Consider the following 20807-nt stretch of genomic DNA (forward strand, 5'->3'; position numbering starts at 1 on the left):
CACTGAGTGACGCAGATTCGGATATATCAGAGCCTGCTAATCCTGCAAAAAGACAACCACAGCCCTCTACCTCAACTTCTGAACCTCTGGACACTGAATTGCTAGGAGCTATTGCTCTCCCTCCCCTTCCTCCAATGAATCTAGCACCTCCTAAGGTTGGTCTAAAATTGTATACTTCCATCAATTTATCAAACCCCCCTAAATCCGCATCTCATGACCAAATTAAGAAATTGATTTTTGAGACCAAAACTATCAAATACTTATACACTGAAAAGTTAGCTAACTCCACAGTGGTTCAATTCATTAACAGTGGCTCTATTGAACTGGACAAATACATCTCCAAGATTGTCCGGATCACTCCAGATAAGTTCAGTAGAATAAAATCAGGCTTCTACGATCTGACCAAAGGACGATTACCATAATGGATTCCCTCACAGTGATTCAACATAAAGTATTAAAGTGGACGTTCCTCAGGTGTAAGGAACTTGCTAATATCTACTCCTCCCTCTCTCCTCACCTCATACTTCTTAACTCAACAGGAATTCCTGACTCTACCCGTATCAAGATCTGGAACTATAATGTGTTCCAGTGCAACACCTCTGGTGAACAGGGGGCTGGTACAGCAATAGCAGTTCGACGGGATGTTGGTGTCAAGTTAATTGATGGTTTCAATCATGATCTTATCGCTGTCGAAATACAGACAGTACGGGGACCAATTATAGTCGCCACGACCCATCTACCCCCAAGAAACCCAATATTTCCACAGCAAGATATATTATCATTAATGAGACGTAACATCCCTGTCAATCTGCTGGCTGATCTTAATGCAGCTCATCCAGCCCTTGGTTATAACAGAATCAACCCCATTGGCACATTAATCAATGGCCTGTTGAATAGAAACCTTATAAGGTTCTTAGGACCAGATTTTGATACGTATTTTACCAGAAGAACCTCTAGTAAGCCAGATATTCTGCTTTCAAATAGATTTCATATATTTAATTACTCCCTTACTCAAGGCACCTTAACCACTTCGGATCATCTTCCCATTATTTTTAAGCTTACTGTGAGACCCATTATGGTGGTTGCTAATCCAACTATAGATTTGAACAACGCGAACTGGGAACGTTTTAAGGACACTCTTGATGACTCTCTCTCTACTTTTGACGAACCCGATAACATCTTAAAAGATAAATCGTACATAGACGATAAGATAGCTTTTTGGTATAGGATGATCAAGGAAGCCTCAGAGCTCCATATCCCATTTAAAACTTTCAGGATATTACCTTATACTAAAGAAACAGATTCCCTAAAGTTACTTCAGATCCGTTTTAAGCATGCCCTAGAATTACTTAACAACTGAGGCCTCACACATCAACTTTTAGAGTATATTCATAATATAAAAGAACGGATTAAAATAGAATCAACTGACCTCATTAATTCCACTTGGGAGGCTCTGTTAGACAAATGTGAAGGCTTTTATAAAGATTCTGCAAAATTTTGGAATATGATCAGGAAATTGTTGGGCTCAACTTCTCAACCAATAGCATACATCACCCATAATAACGAGAAGATCTATTCATCTCAAGATCAGGAGGTTATCTTCAGAGGCTTCTGGTCCAATATCTTTAGAATAGACCCAATAGAAAATCTAAGGTTTGACCAACGACATGAACAGCATGTCACTGAGTCAATCCGTGAACATGCTGATCATATAATACCTTATGATTCAGTAGATCTTGTGAGACTTGACGAAGATGACCCTTTCCTCAAACCTATTCAGCTTCAAGATATTAAAATAATCAAAAGTTTTAAAAACAAAGCTCCAGGCCAGTCTAAAGTAAATAAACTTATCCTTAGTAATTTGCCAAATTCGATGCTCTCTTTTTTTTGCAACATCTTTAATGAAACTTTTAGTATGGGTTATTGGCCAGATTATTTAAAAAAAGCAATACTTCCCTTTGTGGGGAAAAAGGGCAGAGACCTCACCTCAGTCTCTAACTATAGACCTATATCCTTATTAGAGACACCGGGTAAGATACTTGAGAAAATTATTAAAGAAAGATTGGAGGATTTCCTTGAGGAAAATTTACTTATCAATAACAATCAATACGGATTTACAAGGGGTAAAGGGACCCAACTTGCATTAGCTCGTCTTTACGAATACATTGCGGTCAAGTCAAATCTTGGGGGTCGTTGTAACCTAATATCTAGTGATGTCAGCCGAGCTTTTGATAAGGTATGGCACGAGGGCCTTAAATACAAATTCATAGAAGCACAACTCCCAAATCTAGCTACTAGGCTATTGTGTAACTTTCTTGATAATCGAGTGGCCATGATCAAGATTAAAGAATATATTGGACCAGAGTTTCCACTTCTATCTGGTGTTCCTCAGGGCAGTGTTCTCTCTCCTTCACTTTACAATTTTTATATCAGACACACCCCTCCTCCTGCTCCAGGTTGTCTGCAAATCATGTTTGCAGATGACCACACCCAGGTAATATCTATTCCTAATAAGAACAAACGTATGCTGCAAATTAAAACAGTCAGGGAAATACAAAAAGTAAATAATTACGAAAAGAAGGTGGAAAATAACAACAAACTTGAACAAATTCCAGCTCCTCCCCATTTCAGCTCGCAGTCCTGCAGAAATCATTGTTGCCAATGTTAGAATTCCATTTAAACAAAAGGCCACAATACTTGGGTGTAACTTTAAGAAATCTGGTATACTTTCACACGTCAAAGAGAGAATAGCTGTTTCTAGAGTAACTTTTGATAAATTGATACGATTTAAATACTTATCAACTAAAACTCAACTCCGTTTATATAAATCTTTAGTAAGGCCACAGTTAGAGTACCCCACCATAATATTTAGAGCAATCAGCAAAACTTCCCTTAATAAAATGCAGGCAATTCAAAATAGGGCTTTGAGGAGAGCCTACAAAGAGAGCCCTCCCTATTACAATACAATTAGGGAATTACATGCTTATTCCAAATTGGAGCCTCTTAATATCTGGTTTCACAGGCTTGGCCAGAAAACCTGGGACAAACTTGCTTTAGACGATGACGACCTTTGCACCCGAACTAGAAATCTCACTATTGAACATGCTCGTGATCATTATTGGTGGAAGAGACTGGAGCCTAAGATCAATTGTGATCTTCCTAGGCCCGGATTCATTTCATCTGATTGAATTCATTATATATTCTTTTTGCAATTAAATTGTAATTTCATTTAAACATTATATCATCATCATAAAAAAAAAAAAAAAACAATAACCTTCATTAACCATCATACCTTACTCAATCAACAAATTGGTGACAGTCGATTGGTGTCCTTTTGCTTGGCGTGAACCAAAAAACCTTTCCTATTCCTGCCTATCTCTTCCTGTCTCAGAATAACTCTACTACTATCTAATATCGCATGAGGGTCTGCCCCTCTCTTTTATTCTTTCCCTGTACTTCCTTTTCCACCCCTTTTTTCCCTTCTCCTTTCCCATCCCAGGTACCTGCCTTCGGGCTATAAACTGGATTGTATCCAGGGGTACATATCCCCACTTCCCTGTCCTCATCGTACTGGTACTGGTAGTGGTTGGGAGTTATACGACTGTAGTACTACTGAATATCGGTTATACTAATTAATGGTTTATTGGGGGAGAAAAATCTCCCGTTATTACTTAGAAGCCGTAAAGGGAGCAGTGGTAGTTGTTACGAAAAGACTTTTGTAGTGGCTTTATAGTCAGTAACAACATTAAGTATACAGTCCACTTTAGCCATCATTTTTTTCACCACAAATAAAGTCGAAATTAAATAGTAATTGCAAAGAAACAAAATTGAGAATCATATAAACAGATTGATATTTTGATAAGATTTCAAGGTACAATTCATCCTCTTTTCTAGTACCATGGGCATAGCACTTCACTCTCTGCGTACAAGTTAGGTTACTCACTACGTTCTCTAGCCATCATGTCAAAACTAATATTTCTGGTTCATATCTTTCTCCACTCGCAGTTTTCCTTCTTTATATTGATATGCTCCATTTCCTGAATATATATCTAACAACCACTGTTTTCCCTGGTAAACGACACAATTGCCTTTGTTGTAAATGGGTAATACCAACAATACACTTAAATCTTAATTCTCAGTGTCTTTAACCTGCAGGTTTCCCCATTAAAGAACATACCAGTTTTGTCCTATCGTCACTACTGTTGTTCTTTTAGATGGCATTATCTAATATTCTTACGTTGATGTGTGTGCTACAACTACAGTATAGGGGAATAGGATAGGTGGGGCATGGGGGGAGTTAGGATTTTGGTAGGATTTGGAGGGAAAATTGTTAAAATGAAGCACAGTAGGAGGTTAAATGATCGGGGCACACCAAATAGCTCTATTTTTTTTTTTTTTTTTTTTGTACAATCATCATGCCCTATGGATTACCAGGTGGCGATTCTTTCGCCAGCATCCAAGGGACTTGTGTTTTCATGATTATTCCTTATATGTGGCTTGTTTAGCTTATTTAAGATTGTCTACTTTTTTGTTTTACTTTGATACTCTGGGCTTGGTTCGTCCTGAGCAATGACAGGAGCTATCCTTTTCCACCAGGAGTGCTCGTTTTGTGTGTAGGTTATTTTCTCACTCGTTGCAAGTTCTACGATAAAATTGCATAATCTTTCCTAATTTTGCAAGTGTGCCATTTCACATACTGTATGCCTGAGCTTATGCACAGGCAATTCAAAGTTTATTTTTGGGTTTAAACCATGTCGCTGCGTAAATGATTAAACATACGACCATCTTGGAAAATTTGTTTATTTCGATAGAAAGCAACTTATTATGTTCAAGACCAAATTTTTATTTATTGTAATTTTCTGAATAAAAAAATATGAATCAAAAATTATTTATGTTAATAAATATGAATTATTTTTAAACGTTTTGTTCAGTTTTCATTTATTATATTCAAATAGCTTTGGTTAAGAAGGCATATATGAAACCAAAAATCTTAAGCAGTATCATTTCAGAGATAATTTTATGCATACATCAAGTAACAAATGAGACATTAAAGTTAAGCAAATGTCACTCATTTATTCATATAATTCGAGGAATGATATAATAATCTTTTATATTACTTTACAATAATAATCAGAAAACATGAATGGCAAAGATATAGAGAATTCTATTTAGGTCAAGTCACCTATTCATAGCTTCTGGAGTCAAATTTCTTACTTCAATACTGGTACCATAAGGATTGATTAACGGCTATAGCAGTTTGCTATTCGCTAAATATTGGATTATCTAATATATTCAGTCTAGACTACGCGAATATTTTGAATCCTAGATGTTTACCTCAGATGCACGACAGACATTTCAGAAACTGGATAAAATTCCAAAAATGTTAGTTGAACAATGGCCTTCAAATTATGGAAGATAAGATTATCAAATAAAATGTTTTCTATTGGTAAGACAAATCTTAATTGCGGTCATGATAGTATGTGATTAGGCTCGCTTTGCTCGCCAAAGTGTGTCTGCCAACCCCAACCCACTCCAGAAAACTCTGCAATGACGCCTCTGCTACCCTTACCAAGAGGAAAGCGGCCACTTAATTGCAGTGCAGTAGTTAACTCCTCCAGTGAAGAATTGTTTGGTAAATTCAGTACTGTATGAGGACAAGAGAAAATGGGGAATGATAGATTGATTGATATAAAGGTATCCTGACATATAAGGTCATTGACGCCGATATCATTTAATTTATATAAAAGATAAAAGCTTATTTGTTTAAAACCATAAAAGCTTCCTTGTTTGATTCCTCAGTGAATTTTTCTTGGATCAGGTCTGGGTCTTCGTGGGGGTTTTGGATATAGTCATTGGCCCAGTTTGTCATATGTCTCTCAAATAGCTCCCACTTGGCTAGCTCTGGGTTCCATCTACGTGGCGGTGGAGGAGGCTCCGGGAGTTTTTCTATTTTGATGGAGAATTCTATGCCAAAGTGGTCGCTAGTGAGGACAGGATGTAAGTTCCAAACCGTGCCGTGGACTAAGTTACTGGAACAGAAGGTGAGATCAAGCCAACCTCCGGCTTTGTGTGTGGCAATATTTGTATTATTAAGCAATTTCACATCGTTGAAATCCTCTAGGAGTGCAACTATATGATTTCCTGTGGGGTTGGCTGCGGCTGGTGATCTGAGTGTTGGGTGGTGCGCACTGGTCACCGGAAATAACTGTGTTTTCATTGTTTGCTGTTGCAAATAGGAGGGTGGCATTAATCTGTTTGGAAGGAGCTTTGTATATGTTATGTATAGTGAGTGTAGTGTCTGCCAGTGTTATCTGTGTACTGAGTGTTTCTGCTTCATGACAGTCTATGTTATTTATGCCCTTGGATGGTATTGCGTTTCTAATTAGTCAACAGACCCCGTGTTGTACCTGTATGGTGTGCCCGGTATATTTTGTAGTTTGCAAAAGAGAATGTGTGTTGTTCTGCTAGAAGTGTTTCTTGTAATAGTATGATATCTGGCTTTTGTATGGTAACTTGTGATTGTAAGAACGCATATTTTGTCCTCACTCCTAAAATGTTCCATGACAGAAATGTTAATGTGTTCTGGGAAGTTTGATCTCTAATTGTGTTGTTTATGCTAGCGAAAAGTAATTGTTGATGACTGGTTTTATAAGATAAAGAACTGCCTGAATGGTTGTTTTAGCTTGGTCTGCGTCAAAACCCGGGTTCAATTTCTTGATGATGTCACAAATAGCCTCTATAATTTTGTCTAAGGCCTGTGTGGGAATTGTTTTCTTTGCTGTCACTCCTAGGGGATTTACACTGGCTTCTGGTTCTGGGGGTTTATGGTTACTAGTTACTTCCCTGTCTGTTTGATTAGCAGTGGGGAGGAGGTTATTTTTCTCTGGTTTGTTGGTAGATACGACATATGGGTGCAGGAAGGGGATCAGAACTTATAACTGAAGGGTTGGAAGGGGGGGGGGTTGCTTTACGTTACAGGGTTGTTGGTTCTATGAATGGTTTCTATTTGGTTTGGGCAGTCTTTGGGGTTTTGGTTGAGGAGGTTTGTTGTTGTTATTTTGATAACATGTTTGATTCCTAAGTGAGGGAGGGTTATTTCCTGCGGCTGCAGCAGTTGCATAGGAGGTCTGGGGGGCTTCCTCTGCGTAGTTATAGGTCTCCTGAGGGGAGGTGTGGGGGGATGGGGTTGTTGAGTGCCTGGGGGAGCCTGTGCTACTTGTGCCCTACTTCTATATATTCTACCCAGCCTGGATGGGCATCTGTCATTCCAGGCATGATGTCTTTTGTCACAGGCAGGGCATTTAGCTTGGACTTTCTGGTTATTCTGTAGTTTTTCTATACACTCCCTGGTTGGGTGCCTTAAAAAACATACTCCACACACGAAGAAAGCAGATCGGCATTCCTCCTGGTGGTGTCCATATCTTTGGCACTTGTAACACCAAATGGGGTTCTGGGAAGTATTGTACTAGGGCATATGTGCCCCAGTTTCCTAGGTTCAGCTTATCAGGGGGGTTGTCTCTAAGCCAGCACTTAACCTTGTAAGAGGAGACCGAACCTGTTGTGACCCAGGGGAACCATTCCACTGACTGCAAATGCACAGACTGCCTTAAAGAACTCCTCCAAGAAGCCTCTACCATTGCTGCAAGCATCCCAGCTCCACAGACCTAGAAACCACTGCCAAAGTTTCGACTTTCCCAGACAGACAATGCTAGTGGCACTTTTATATTCATTTCAGAAGCAGATCTTCTGAATGCTTTTTAACTTTTGTAATATATTAACTTTTCTGGTTACAATTGAATATTCTTTTAGTCTTTATTTATAATAAACGATATCGGCATCTATAACCTTCGATGTCAGGATGCCAGAGAACTTCAAATCATTCATTCATTCTTTCATTATAAAGTAACAGAAAATGCTATTGTATCATACCTCAAATTATACAATTAAGGATTCTGGCATTTGCTTAACTTTAATGTCTTATTAGTTACCTGAAATATGCATAAGATTATCTCTGAAATCATACAGCTTAAGATTTTTTTTCTATCATTATGCATTCAAAACCACAGCTATTCAAATATCATAAATGAAAACTGAATAATCGTTTTAAAAATAATTTAAGATTCAATAAGATAAACAATTTTCTATTTATATTTTTCTTATTCAGAAAATTTAGATAAATAATACTTTGATCTTTCACATATTGAATTACTTTCTATCGAAATACACAAAGATTCCCAAGGTGTTGATATGGTTATTCTTATTACAACTGATTTGTATTTTATGTCGGAACAAATAAACTTTGAATTGCCTCAGCTTAAGCTCTGGCATAATAAATCTAAACAATATGATAATAACAGATATCAATATTGATACAGTAATCTAAAAGAACAAGGAGTCATATTATAGGATGCATCAGGTATGTCAGTTAATGGGGAACCTACGGGTTAAAGACACTGAAAATTACGATTGATGTGTATTGTTGGTATAATGGTATTACCAAGTAACGGTAAGAGCAAGTGTGTTCGTTTACCATGAAATACTGGGTTTGTTATATATATATTTAAGGAAGGGGGCCAAATAAATATAAGGAAATCTGCAATTAAAGGAATATATGAACCAGAAATATTAGTTTTGACAAGACGGCTACAGAACGTAGTGAGCAACCTAACTTGGACACAGAGAGTGCTATGCTATGGTACTAGAAAAGGGGGATGAATTGTATCTTGAAATCTCACCAAAATATTAATCTGTTTATGTGATTCTCAATTTTGTTTCTTTATGATTATTTGATTTCGACAATACCACCTGGGAAGTATTGTACTAAGGCATATGTGCCCCAGTTTCCTAGGTTCAGTTTATCAGGGGGGTCGTCTCTAAGCCAGCACTTAACCTTGTAAGAGGAGACCGAACCTGTTGTGACCCAGGGGAACCATTCCACTGACTGCAAATGCACAGACTGCCTTAAAGAACTCCTCCAAGAAGCCTCTACCATTGCTGCAAGCATCCCAGCTCCACAGACCAAGAAACCACTGCCAAAGTTTCGACTTTCCCAGACAGACAGCTCAATCTCCTATGCCACATTTACTGCCATGACTGCAAAGCCTGGCATGCAGCTCACTGCCAGACCTAACAGGAAAGGAGATTTAATAAGCATCCCCAAGGACCTCGAGACAGCCAGATCCCTCCAGGAGGAACCAACTTTAACACTGCTTGACCCTGCATTCATCCAGAGAAAAGCAGTGATAATGAGATATCCCATCACAATGCCCATCTCCATTGCCACATCATGCAGCAACATCAATAATGCGGTGCCCTGCATGAGTAAAGACGATATCCCTGACAGAAGGCTGATAGCCACCTTCATTGGTCCAGTGCCCTCCTCACTGGATCTTGGAGTCTGGGGGACATTCCCTATCGAAGAATAAACACCGGAACCTCTCAGATGTTACCGGTGCCAGTGATACGGCCATCACAAGGAGGAGTGTAAAGGCCCCATCATCTGCGGTGTATGCAGCCAACGCCACTGCACAGAAGTGTGCATATAAGCCCACAAAGACGAAAAGGAGACCAAACCCAAGTGCCCCAACTTCTCCAGGCCTCACCATGCCTGGAACAGGCGCTGCCCAGAACGACTGGGGAGGAGAGCTGGGATGAAAAGCACTTCCTCCCCAAAACAGCCAAAATCACCTACAAACCAGCCACCCATAGAACAGCGACCTCCTCGCTAGAGGAGACAACGACAGCCACCCAATGCTACTGTTCCTGTACCAGCCGCAACCAGCACCTCTTCCTCAACCCACATCCTTCAACCCACCTCAAACCCTGACTCAACAAGTTGAGTCAATGTCCCTAGAAGACCTCATCCCCATTGCCTTCAAATTCCTCACCAAAGTCCTGTCCCTAACCAAAACCCCCACCTTTATGCAGTTACTTCAACAGTTCCAGCTCCCAATCACCGAGCAGGGATAAGCTATTTGCTTAAACCTACTCCTTTTCTCTCTGACTAAAGAAAAAAACTTCTCTCCTCTCCCAGTCTCTTCTACTTTGCTAGGTTCTGGCACACATGGATGTGTCTGGAAATGAAGAATTGAATATGGAATTTAGGCATTAAGCCAAGCACTGGGGCATCAAAGGCCATTCAGCGCTATATAACGAAAATCATTCAATCATATCTGTACACTCACACCATTTAGTATCATTTTAACCTTTAATACAAATCGTAACACTTTCATACAATAAAATCTGGATGTGAAATAAATAGGGATTAAAAGGGTAAAATAAATAAATAAATTAATAAAATCAATCATAGCTCGTAATATAACCCAATACTTTGTATAAATTTTCTCAAGTTCAGGGTATTACAGTTTTCCCCCAGTATATCTCTTAATGGTTTGTCCTGGAGTAAATGTGTCCTCCTCTGGAGATTAAAAACAGGACAATCGACTAAAATATGTTTAACATCCATTGTCACTTGACAGGTATTACAAAGAGGGGCCTGTCTCCCTTCCCCACTCTTCATTAAATAATTGTGCGTTGCATGTGTATGGCCTATACGCAGCCTAGTTAAAATAATGGTATCCCTTCTACTTGTAGAATTACAAGATGACCATTTATCCACCAATGGGTGGATTTGTTTCAATTTTGTATTGGTGGTCAGTTCAGACCATCGAGCTTGCCACTTATTTTTACAGTAAAGATGAATCTCACTTTTAAGATCTTTGTAAGGAATACTCAAGGGGGATGGATTACTCAGCCCTGAAGCTTCCTTTGCTGCCTTATCTACTTGTTCATTCCCATCCACCCCAACATGGGCAGGGACCCAACAGAAGTGAACACTGATACTCTTCCTAGATTGCAGAAGTACTAACCAGTCCTGCACCTCTTGTACTAGATGATGGCCTGGCATAATTTGTTTTAATGAGAGTAAAACACTATTGGAATCCGTAAAAATTGTATAAAAACTATTTTGGTTGCCATTTTTAAAAATATGTTGGACTGTGAGAATTATTGCGTACAGCCCAGCAGTAAAAATTGAACAAGAGTATGGGAGTTTCCTTCTAATAACAATATCCCCCACCACAGCTGCACTTCCAACTCCTGCAGCCGATTTGGAGCCATCTGTAAAAACATGTCTCCCATGATGTTGAGCAGCATGATTTAAAAACTCACTTTTCATTACCCTACTAGGTAAGGTATTTTTCCCTCCTGCCGTAAAACATACTTTAACAGGTGGATTACACCAAGGAGGAGACTTGGGATATCCTACCTCTGCTATCTGTGCTGTTAACAAGCCTACTTCTCTAGCATCATTTTTCAGCTGTACTTCCAAAGGCTTAGGCACTCTAGATCTGTTAGGAGCCCGATCTAAAGGCGCCCTAACATATTTACAGTTAGGATTGTTTCTCACAGCAAGGGACCTAGCTAAAAACCTCAAACTCAACTCCTCTCTGCGAATGGAAAGGGGAGGTATGCCAGAATCAACATAGAGACTGTCAATGGGAGATGTTCTGTAAGCACCTGTGCAGATGCGAAGCCCAGCATTGTGAACAATATCAAGTTTTCCAAGTAAAGTCTTTGTAGCTGACCCATATATTTGGCATGCATAGTCTAACTTGCTCAGACACAAAGATGTATAAATTCTAAGCAAAGTTGTTCTATCAGCACCCCAATCAAAATGCGATATCACTTTCAGAATGTTCAGTGACTTCTTAACCCTGATAGATAGGTCATTTATATGGGGACCAAATGTCATTTTCTTGTCGAAAATGACTCCAAGAAACTTGACACTATCCTCATATGGCAAAATACAATCATTTAAGAAAAGGGTGGGGATCTCTTTCCTTTTACGAGTACGAGTAAAGCGAATGGCTTTGGTCTTCTGAGGAGAAAACATGAATCCGCGAGAATTTGCCCATGCGGAAGCAGCATTTATTGCAATTTGAAGATTTTGGCATGCTTGTAGTGCAGATGATCCACTACAATAAATTGCAAAGTCATCGACAAATAGTGATCCTTGTATGCCAGGAGGTATGTGACTAATGAGACTATTAATTGCAACAGCAAACAAGGTCACACTCAATACGCTGCCTTGGGGGACACCTTCTTCTTGCATGTAGGATGAAGATAGTTCTGACCCTACTCTCACTTTAATGGAGCGGTTTGATAAAAATTCTTCAATAAAAGAGAACATATGTCCTCCTATACCCCACGAGGCCAATTGCTTTAAAATACCACCCCTCCAGGTGGTGTCATATGCCTTTTCGAGGTCAAAAAAGACACCCACCACCTGGTTTTGGTTAGAAAAAGCATTTGAAATTTCCCTTGATAACATCAGCAAAGGGTCTAGAGTACTTCGGTTCTTCCTAAAACCAAACTGTCTGTTAGATAAAAGATTTTTTGATTCTAGATACCACACAAGTCTGTTGTTGATCATTCTCTCAAATAGTTTGCATATGCAACTGGTCAAGGATATGGGCCTATAACTAGATGGCAGTTCTGGGTCTTTACCAGACTTGTGGCCTGGAATTACAATTGAAGTATGCCAGGAATCAGGAGATGTATGGGAAGCCCATAGACCATTAAAGGTTTCTAATAAAAATTCCTTGGTATCCACTGGAAGATGTGATATCATTTCATACCGGATGCCATCCTCTCCTGGGGCAGTTAAAGAAGAGCTGGAGATAGCATTTTGCATCTCCTCCATACTAAAAGGCAGGTTAAAAGCTTCAGTATTTGAAGAAGCAGGAGGTACAACAGATGTTGATGCTCTAATTTGTTGAAATGCTGGGGAATAGTTGTCAGCACTTGATACATGAGCAAAGTGCTTAGCAAGAACCTCTGCTACATCTTTGGGGTCAGATATATATCTATTATTTTCCCTTAATACTGGTAGAGGCTTAGGGACGAATTTACCTTGAAGTTTTCTAATCTTGTCCCATATTTCCTTTGAAGGAGTTTTGGTATTAATATTAGATATATATTTCTTCCAAGATGCTCTCTTTGCTTTTTTAAAAATTCTTTTTTGTTTGGCACAGGCTCTGAGATATGCTATTCTATCTGCTAAATAGTTTGTCCTCAAGTATCTTCTGAAGCAAGTTCGGGTCACTTTTCTTGCGTTGGCACATTCTTTACTCCACCAAGGAACTACAGAGCGATGAGGTAAACCGCATGTTTTAGGTATAAACTTGCTAGCATTATCATCAATAATATTTTCAAGATGTTGATAGGCATGCACTGGAGATGTAAATTCATCATATTCTTTATCAGTGTGTGAACAGTTTTCATAAGCTGCCCAGTCTGCCTCATCTATCTTCCATTTTGGTGGACACTGAGAAGGAAGATTATGGACATAATTTAACATTATTGGCCAATGGTCACTGCCATGTAGGTGTTCATTTACTGACCAAAGGTAGTCCAATCGAATGGATGAGGAACAGATTGACAAATCAATGGCTGATGTAGAGTTGTGGAATACATCATACCTAGTTGGAGAACCATCATTCATTAGTATTACATCATTGTTGTCGATTAATTCTTCAACAAGATTACCCCATCTATCGCACACATTTCCACCCCATAAAGTATGCTTTGCATTAAAATCACCCATTAAAATAAAAGGGGCAGGAAGCTGATTGATCAAGTCTTGGAGGTCAGAAAGTCTAAGCCTTCTTGGATTACCAGCATGATCTAAGAGGAAAAGTTCTAAGGATAGTTCAATATATAGCGAGCATAAAGTAATTTTTTTCCCGATATGAGTTCTAACTGCACATGTCTGTAGTGGTGTATTGAGTGGGATTGTTTCAAATTTTACAGATTTGTGAATAATAAAACCTGTACCACCTTGAGCTCTTACAGCTTGCAAAGGAGGGGATCTACAAAAATGATAATTGAGTCCAGGATTAAATGGTTTGTCACTGATCTTGGTTTCCTGTAGGCAAATTACCTTCGTGTCTGAGTCCCTGGTTAAAGTTTTTATTTGCTCAATGCTAGTACTTAGACCTCTGCAATTCCACTGGATGATAGACATTATCTTTTGTTATTATTTTTCTTTGTCTCATTTGTCTTTTGGGACTTTTCAGATGAAGCCATGTAAGGCCTGGAGATGGAAGGCTTTACTAGGCCACCACTCTTCTTTTCTTTCTTTCTAGGATCTCTATAAGAGTCAACCTTAGGATCATGAGCAGTAGGGCACTTACCTGACTTAGATGAAGGTGAGGATGATGGGGACCTTTTCCTCATTGGAAGATCTTGTTTTCCAATCTCCATCAAATCAGGTAGAGATTCTGCCTGAGACAATACATTCAAGGTGGTGGAAGCCACATTGGCTTCCTTGGAGGATTGTGCTAGAACTTCAACAGTTCGAGCACTAAACCCAGAAGGCTGGGCTACTACCTCTAGGGGAGATGCTCCTATCGGGGACAATACTTTTGGTGTGTTGGACACCATATTGACCTCTTTGGAGGTTGTTGTTGTTGGAGTATTAAAGCCAACATTTCTTGATGGCACGGGCCTTTGTATTGTTCGGCCCGTAGGTGATCAAACACAAAAAATAGGTACTAAGTTAAAATTGCCCAGCCTTACTGCTGGACACGGGCTTTTGTGTAGCAGCCCGTAGTATTTATTGCCCTAAGTAGGCAATAGTGTCACAGCAGTACCAGTCTCTCATGTCTGGATTTGCAGCCGCTCAGCTCCTTGAGCGTAGCTGCAGGTGCGACCGCTCAGCCCCTTGAGCATAGTCGCCAGATTGGCAAAGATAGGTCTTGCAACTGCTCAGCCCCCTGAGCGTGGTTGCCAGTGTGGTCGCTCAGCACCAAGAACATGACCTTGCGGACCAAAAATCAGGACCATTTGGAGCCGAAATGAAAGGTTTTAGTAGTAGGTAAAAGTGTTGATAGCAGTAAGTCCCAGTAAGTAGGAGAGACTGGGAGAGGAGGGAAGAATTCGAGTAGTAGGAAAAAGTGGCAGATTTAAGCATAGATGCCTATCTCTGCACCGGGGAGGGTGAAACTAAGGGACTGAGGAGGGAATGAATTACAGAGGAGGGAGTCTTAGCAAGGGAGCAGACTTTGACTAGTAGTTGCAGTACTAGGGGGATCAAGGTATCCACTGGCAGGGCCTCTGCCAGGGATAAGATGGCAGATATTGCTGGGGGTTGGGGAGGAGATTTCACAGTGCTGGAGGTTGGCTCTTCAGCTGGGCTAACAACAGTGCTGGGTTCTTGGTCCGTGGCTGCAGTAGGGGCTCCTGGAGGAGGAGTCTCGGATTGTCGTCTGGGAGGCCTGGTTCGCTGAATCCGCTGGGGTTTCGGTGCCTGCCTTGGTGCAGCCTCAGGTTTGTTTGGTGTCTGCCTTGGTGCAGCCTCAGGTTTGGTCGGTGGGGCTGCCAGTGGGGTTGGTAGCCTCTTCAAGAATTCAGGGCACTTCTTGTTCCATGCATGGTGACGTCCCGCACAATTGGGACATTTTGCCTGGGTTTTTGTCCCATTCCGGTGTGCGTCAATGCAGTCCTGTGTGGGATGGCGGTGGCTGCAGACTCCGCATATTGTAGGGTTCCTGCACTCTTCTTTCTGGTGCCCATAGCGCTGGCAGTTGTAACAGCGTAGAGGTTCTCGCTTTGGACTTCTGATGGGAAACTTCCCCCAGAGGCCCAAATCCAGTGCTTTAGGGACTTGCCCAATAAAGGTGACTGTTACTTCCTTGGTGGGAAGTTTGCGGTGGTCCAGCTTCCTCTCGGCTTTTGCAACATTGCTGCAGTCGGTGACGAATGACAGTGGCATGTTGACAGGAAACCGATAGATCACTGCCTGTCTGAGTCTCTTCTCGGGATCCAGGAGGGTCAGGGAGGTTTCCTGTTGGAGGATGTTGACGCTGGCAAGGTCCTTCGGGGATATAATTAAATCCCCTTTCAGGTTGGCCCTGGCTGTGATCTTGATGCCAGGGTTGGCGGTGGCAATAGCAGCAACTGCTGCATATGACGGTGAGCCTTCTACAGCTGCCATCTTGAATTTGACAAGCTGTTTGGGTTGGCTGACAGGTGGTTGTGGTCCCTCAGCAGCGGCCAAGTTTAGGTCCAAGCTTGGGTCATTTTCAGTGATTGCCTGAGCCTCCATTAGGAGCTGTGAGAGGCATGGAGTGCAGTTGCAATCCTCAGGGTGCAGTTCTGCTAGTTGCGGTGCAGTCAGGTCTAGATCCATGGTTGAAACGTTGGTCTCAGGTTCCGGAGTTGCGGTGAGTGGAGCGTCCTCTGCTTCCATCTTTTCAGGTGTCTTCTGGACAGCTGGTGCTGGAGATGGAGTGGGTGGCTCCGGGATAGGTGAGTCTTCGGAGTCCTTAGCTGGTTTGGCATGAGTGGGGGAGCTGTGGCCTACAGTGTTGCTCCAGATAGCATACACACATGACTGGCAGTCACAGTCCCGTTCAAAGGGGAGAGAGTTACTGCAACTGGGTGCAGACACTGTCTCTTTATACCGTGCTTGCACTCGGTATTTCCTCTGGAAAATGTCTGGATAAGGAGGCTGTGGAGGGTAGGATGGTATATCCATATATCCTGGCTTGTGCTTCCTTTGTAGGAGGTGGTAGATGCTCTCAAGCACCAGGGTATAGCACTGAAAACAACTGCATGTTTTCGTGTGAGAGAGCACCGTTGGGTCCCTTATTTTGAACCCTATGTGGTCTGCTAGCTGCTGCCTGTAGTTCTGGTACCTCAGGCAGCGATTGCACTTGCACTGCTGAGTCTGCTGAGCCCCATTCTTGCAGGGATTTATCCAGGTGGGGTACAAACTCCTTCTGTAGGTGCGGAGACTGTCATGCCCATCATCAGCCATACTGGATGGAATTGAGCTAGTCACTGAGGTCAACAACAGTTATTTATTTAGCAAAAAAAGCCAAAGTAAATAACTGGATTCTTTCTTATATGCGGCCTCTTCAACCAAAGTTGAGAGGTCCTAGTGACAGAGTGGATAAAAGTCCACCCATCCAGGTGTTGCCAAGTCCGGTGCTGCTGAACTTAGAAGGCTGGAGAGCTCTTGTCGGCGCGAGAGCTGGGCCGAGACTGATTTGGAGGTTTGTGCTCTGGCTTTTATAGCCTGAGCACTTGACCCAGATGGCTGGGCTACTACCACTAAGGGAGATGCACCTGACGGGCCAGGTGCTGCCACTGGTCCCCCTGTGGTAGTAAGGGGTAGTGGATTATAATCTTTTGTTGGCATCTTAACCGCGCAAGCAAAATTAAGTTGCCGATTGAGTAAATGCTTTGCATAACCTACACTTATATGTTCAGCATTTGCTTTCAAGATTGCAGCTTCTTCATTCTTGTATTCTCTACATCTTTTATCATTTGGTTTATGATTATCTTTACAGTTTGCACAGGTTGTATCTCTGTTGCATTGGCCATGTTCTAACAAAGAACAGTTAATACAGATCTTCGTATTATTGCAGTACCGGGAAGGGTGACCGTACTTGAAACAATTAAAGCATTGTAAAGGCCTAGGTTTATATTCTCGAACACGTACTCTTTCATTCTCAATAATTATATGATCTGGTATAACAGGGGTTTCAAATGTTAAAACTATCATGCTTGTTTGAGGGATCTTACTTACTTTCCAAACATTAGCAGGGCACATGTCCAGAATTTCTGGTTCTGAGAATTCATGTAGATCTTTATCAAAAACTACTCCTTTACCATAGCTGAAGCTCATATGTGGTTTAATATCCTTAATAGGATCAATTTCTGCAATCTTCATGCCACAAAGCATGTGAGCTTGAGTATCTGATTTTGCATTAATCAAAACAGATTGCTTACCGTATCTACTAATATCCTTACTTTTAATTAAACCAACTTTTTTTTGTATAAATTTACTAATCTTATAATAGTTATAATTATCTATCTTTCCAGATGCAATTATCCATGTTGGGGGCTTGGGGGTTCTTACTTCTGGAAGTCTATGCTCTATTTCTTTTTCCATCCATTCTTCTGGTTTATATACCTCTAGGTGTCTTGGTGCTTTATCACATAAAGCCCCAGAAATCAAACAATCGTCAATTTTTATGCTCTCTAAATTTTTATTTACTTCTAAAGCAATCTCAAAACTTGAAAATGATACCCAAGCTTCCCAAAAGCCTTTACTACCATTAAGCTCCATTAAAATTTCTTTGATTGCTCCAAATCTACAAAAGGCTTCATGAATTATGTCATAGCTACAACCAATTGGTATGTTTTTTAAGTGGAGAATTTTCAGATTTTTTGTTGGATCTGGTAATGAGCCAGAACCGGAGAGTAAAGTATTACGGTTATTACAAGCATCATTTTCCACCAGTGCCGATAAATTGTCTTTAACAACACTGGTCAAAGAAGTATTGTTGGAGGAATCCTTTTTATTGCCGAGGTTGTCAACAGAGCTTTCCCTATTTAAACAAGCAGAAGTCGTCAACGGTGTCTGGGGTTCGTCATTTGATCCAGGGGTACGGGGAATATTAAGTTTACTCATTAATTATTTTTTCAGGGGGAGGGAAGGGGTCATAATAACAATAAAAAAACAAAAGAAAAAAATATAGTTTAAGGGAGAGAAAAAATTAAGACTGTCTGAAATTCCAAAGAAGACACCGTTAGCCTTTCCTGGAATTAATTTCTCCACCAATGACACCTGTGAAAGCTGCTTACCAAATGTCCACTCCCTACCCTACCACAAAGGGATGGTACCACTATGATTAGAGTGGCTCAAGTGTATGCCAAACCCGCTTGATGGGACTGAGAGCATTTCAAGAATACAATCATCCCCACTCTAATCATAGTGGCAGGCAAACCGGACAGAATGCCGAGAGTCCTATCTCTATAAAATCGCCAACCCCTGGAATCCGAAGGCCAAATTTCCTAAGAGATAGTTCCGCGTGCCAGTATGGAAATACTGACACTCCTAGGTGTCCAAACATTTTCGGGCAGTTGGCAAGACCACCACAGCTCCCACAATTGATTTTGAAATAAAAACCGATCATGGATACAATGTCCCCTCTAAAAAACCTGGACAGTGAAATGGGTAAGAGAGTTTTGACAGCAAGGTTGGAGATAGCTGATAATTATGAAGGAGGAATAAGCAATAAGAGGTAATAGAAAAAGAATGAGAGAAATTTAGAGTCAAACTGAGGAAAAGAAATTCCCCAGTTCGAGAGCGCTCTTGCCTGTCACAAGCCTTCAGCACGGGAATGATATGCCGTGCTGAAGCCCAATGACTTCATCAAGGCATTCTCTCGTTAAGAGGGCTGGAAATGAAGAGGCAGATTCACTGGAAAAGAATGCTGTAGCTGAGTTTGTTTCCAAGATGGTATCTTATTCTCTGTAAAGATTTTTTGCAGGCAGTTAAGAATTTTATCTATAATAATTGGCAACAACAGCATTGGGATAGTTTAACTGAAAATAAGAAGAGAGAAATTGGAGGTATAACATGTAAGTGGGAGACTATTCTTTGTCGTGTCCGCATTGGTCACACTCGGATGACACAAGTTTCTGCTGGCTGGCCAACACCAACCATATTGCGACGGCTGTATGATACCCTTGACAGTGAGGCATTTGATGACTGAATGTCCCACATATAGCACAGAAAGAAATAGATATCTCTTTGAGGCTTGAGGTGAGTATGGCAGGTTCATCCTTGCCAAGATCCGTCGATATGATGTGTCGCACAATACTAGTGGCATTTTTATATTCATTTCAGAAGCAGATCTTCTGAATGCTTTTTAACTTTTGTAATATATTTACTTTTCTGGTTACAATTGAATATTCTTTTAGTCTTTATTTATAATAAACGATATCACCGTCTATGACCTTCGATGTCAGGATGCCAGAGAACTTCAAATCATTCATTCATTCTTTCATTGTAAAGTAATAGGAAATGCTATTGTATCATACCTCAAATTATACAATTAAGGATTCTGGCATTTGCTTAACTTTAATGTCTTATTAGTTACCTGAAATATGCATAAGATTATCTCCGAAATTATACAGCCTAAGATTTTTTTCTATCATTATGCATTCATAACCACAGCTATTCAAATATCATAAATGAAAACTGAATAATCGTTTAAAAAATAATTTAAGATTCAATAAGATAAACAATTTTCTATTTATATTTTTCTTATTCGGAAAATTAAAATAAATAATACTTTGATCTTTCACATATTGAATTACTTTCTATCGAAATACACAAAGATTCCCAACGTGGTGATATGGATATTCACATTACAACTGAGTGATTTGTATTTTATGTCGGAACAAATAAACTTTGAATTGCCTGAGCTTAATCTCAGGCATAATTAATCTAAAAAATATGATAATAACACATATCAATATTGATACACTAAATTAAAAGAACAAGGTGTCATATTATAGGATGCATCAGGTATGTCAGTTAATGGGGAACCTACGGGTTAAAGACACTGAAAATTACGATTGAAGTGTATTGTTGGTATAATGGTATTACCAAGTAACGGTAAGAGCAATTGTGTTCGTTTACCATGAAATACTGGGTTTGTTAATGTATATATATATATATATATATATATATATATATATATATATATATATATATATATATATATATATATATATATATATATATTTAGGGAAGGGGGCCAAATAAATATAAGGAAATCTGCAATTGAAGGAATATATGAACCAGAAATATTAGTTTTGACAAGACGGCTACAGAACGTAGTGAGCAACCTAACTTGGACACAGAGAGTGCTATGCTATGGTACTAGAAAAGGGGGATGAATTGTATCTTGAAATCTTATCAAAATATTAATCTGTTTGTGATT

The sequence above is a fragment of the Palaemon carinicauda genome, chromosome 35 (genome assembly GCF_036898095.1).
Source record: "Palaemon carinicauda isolate YSFRI2023 chromosome 35, ASM3689809v2, whole genome shotgun sequence".
NCBI lineage: Eukaryota > Metazoa > Arthropoda > Malacostraca > Decapoda > Palaemonidae > Palaemon > Palaemon carinicauda.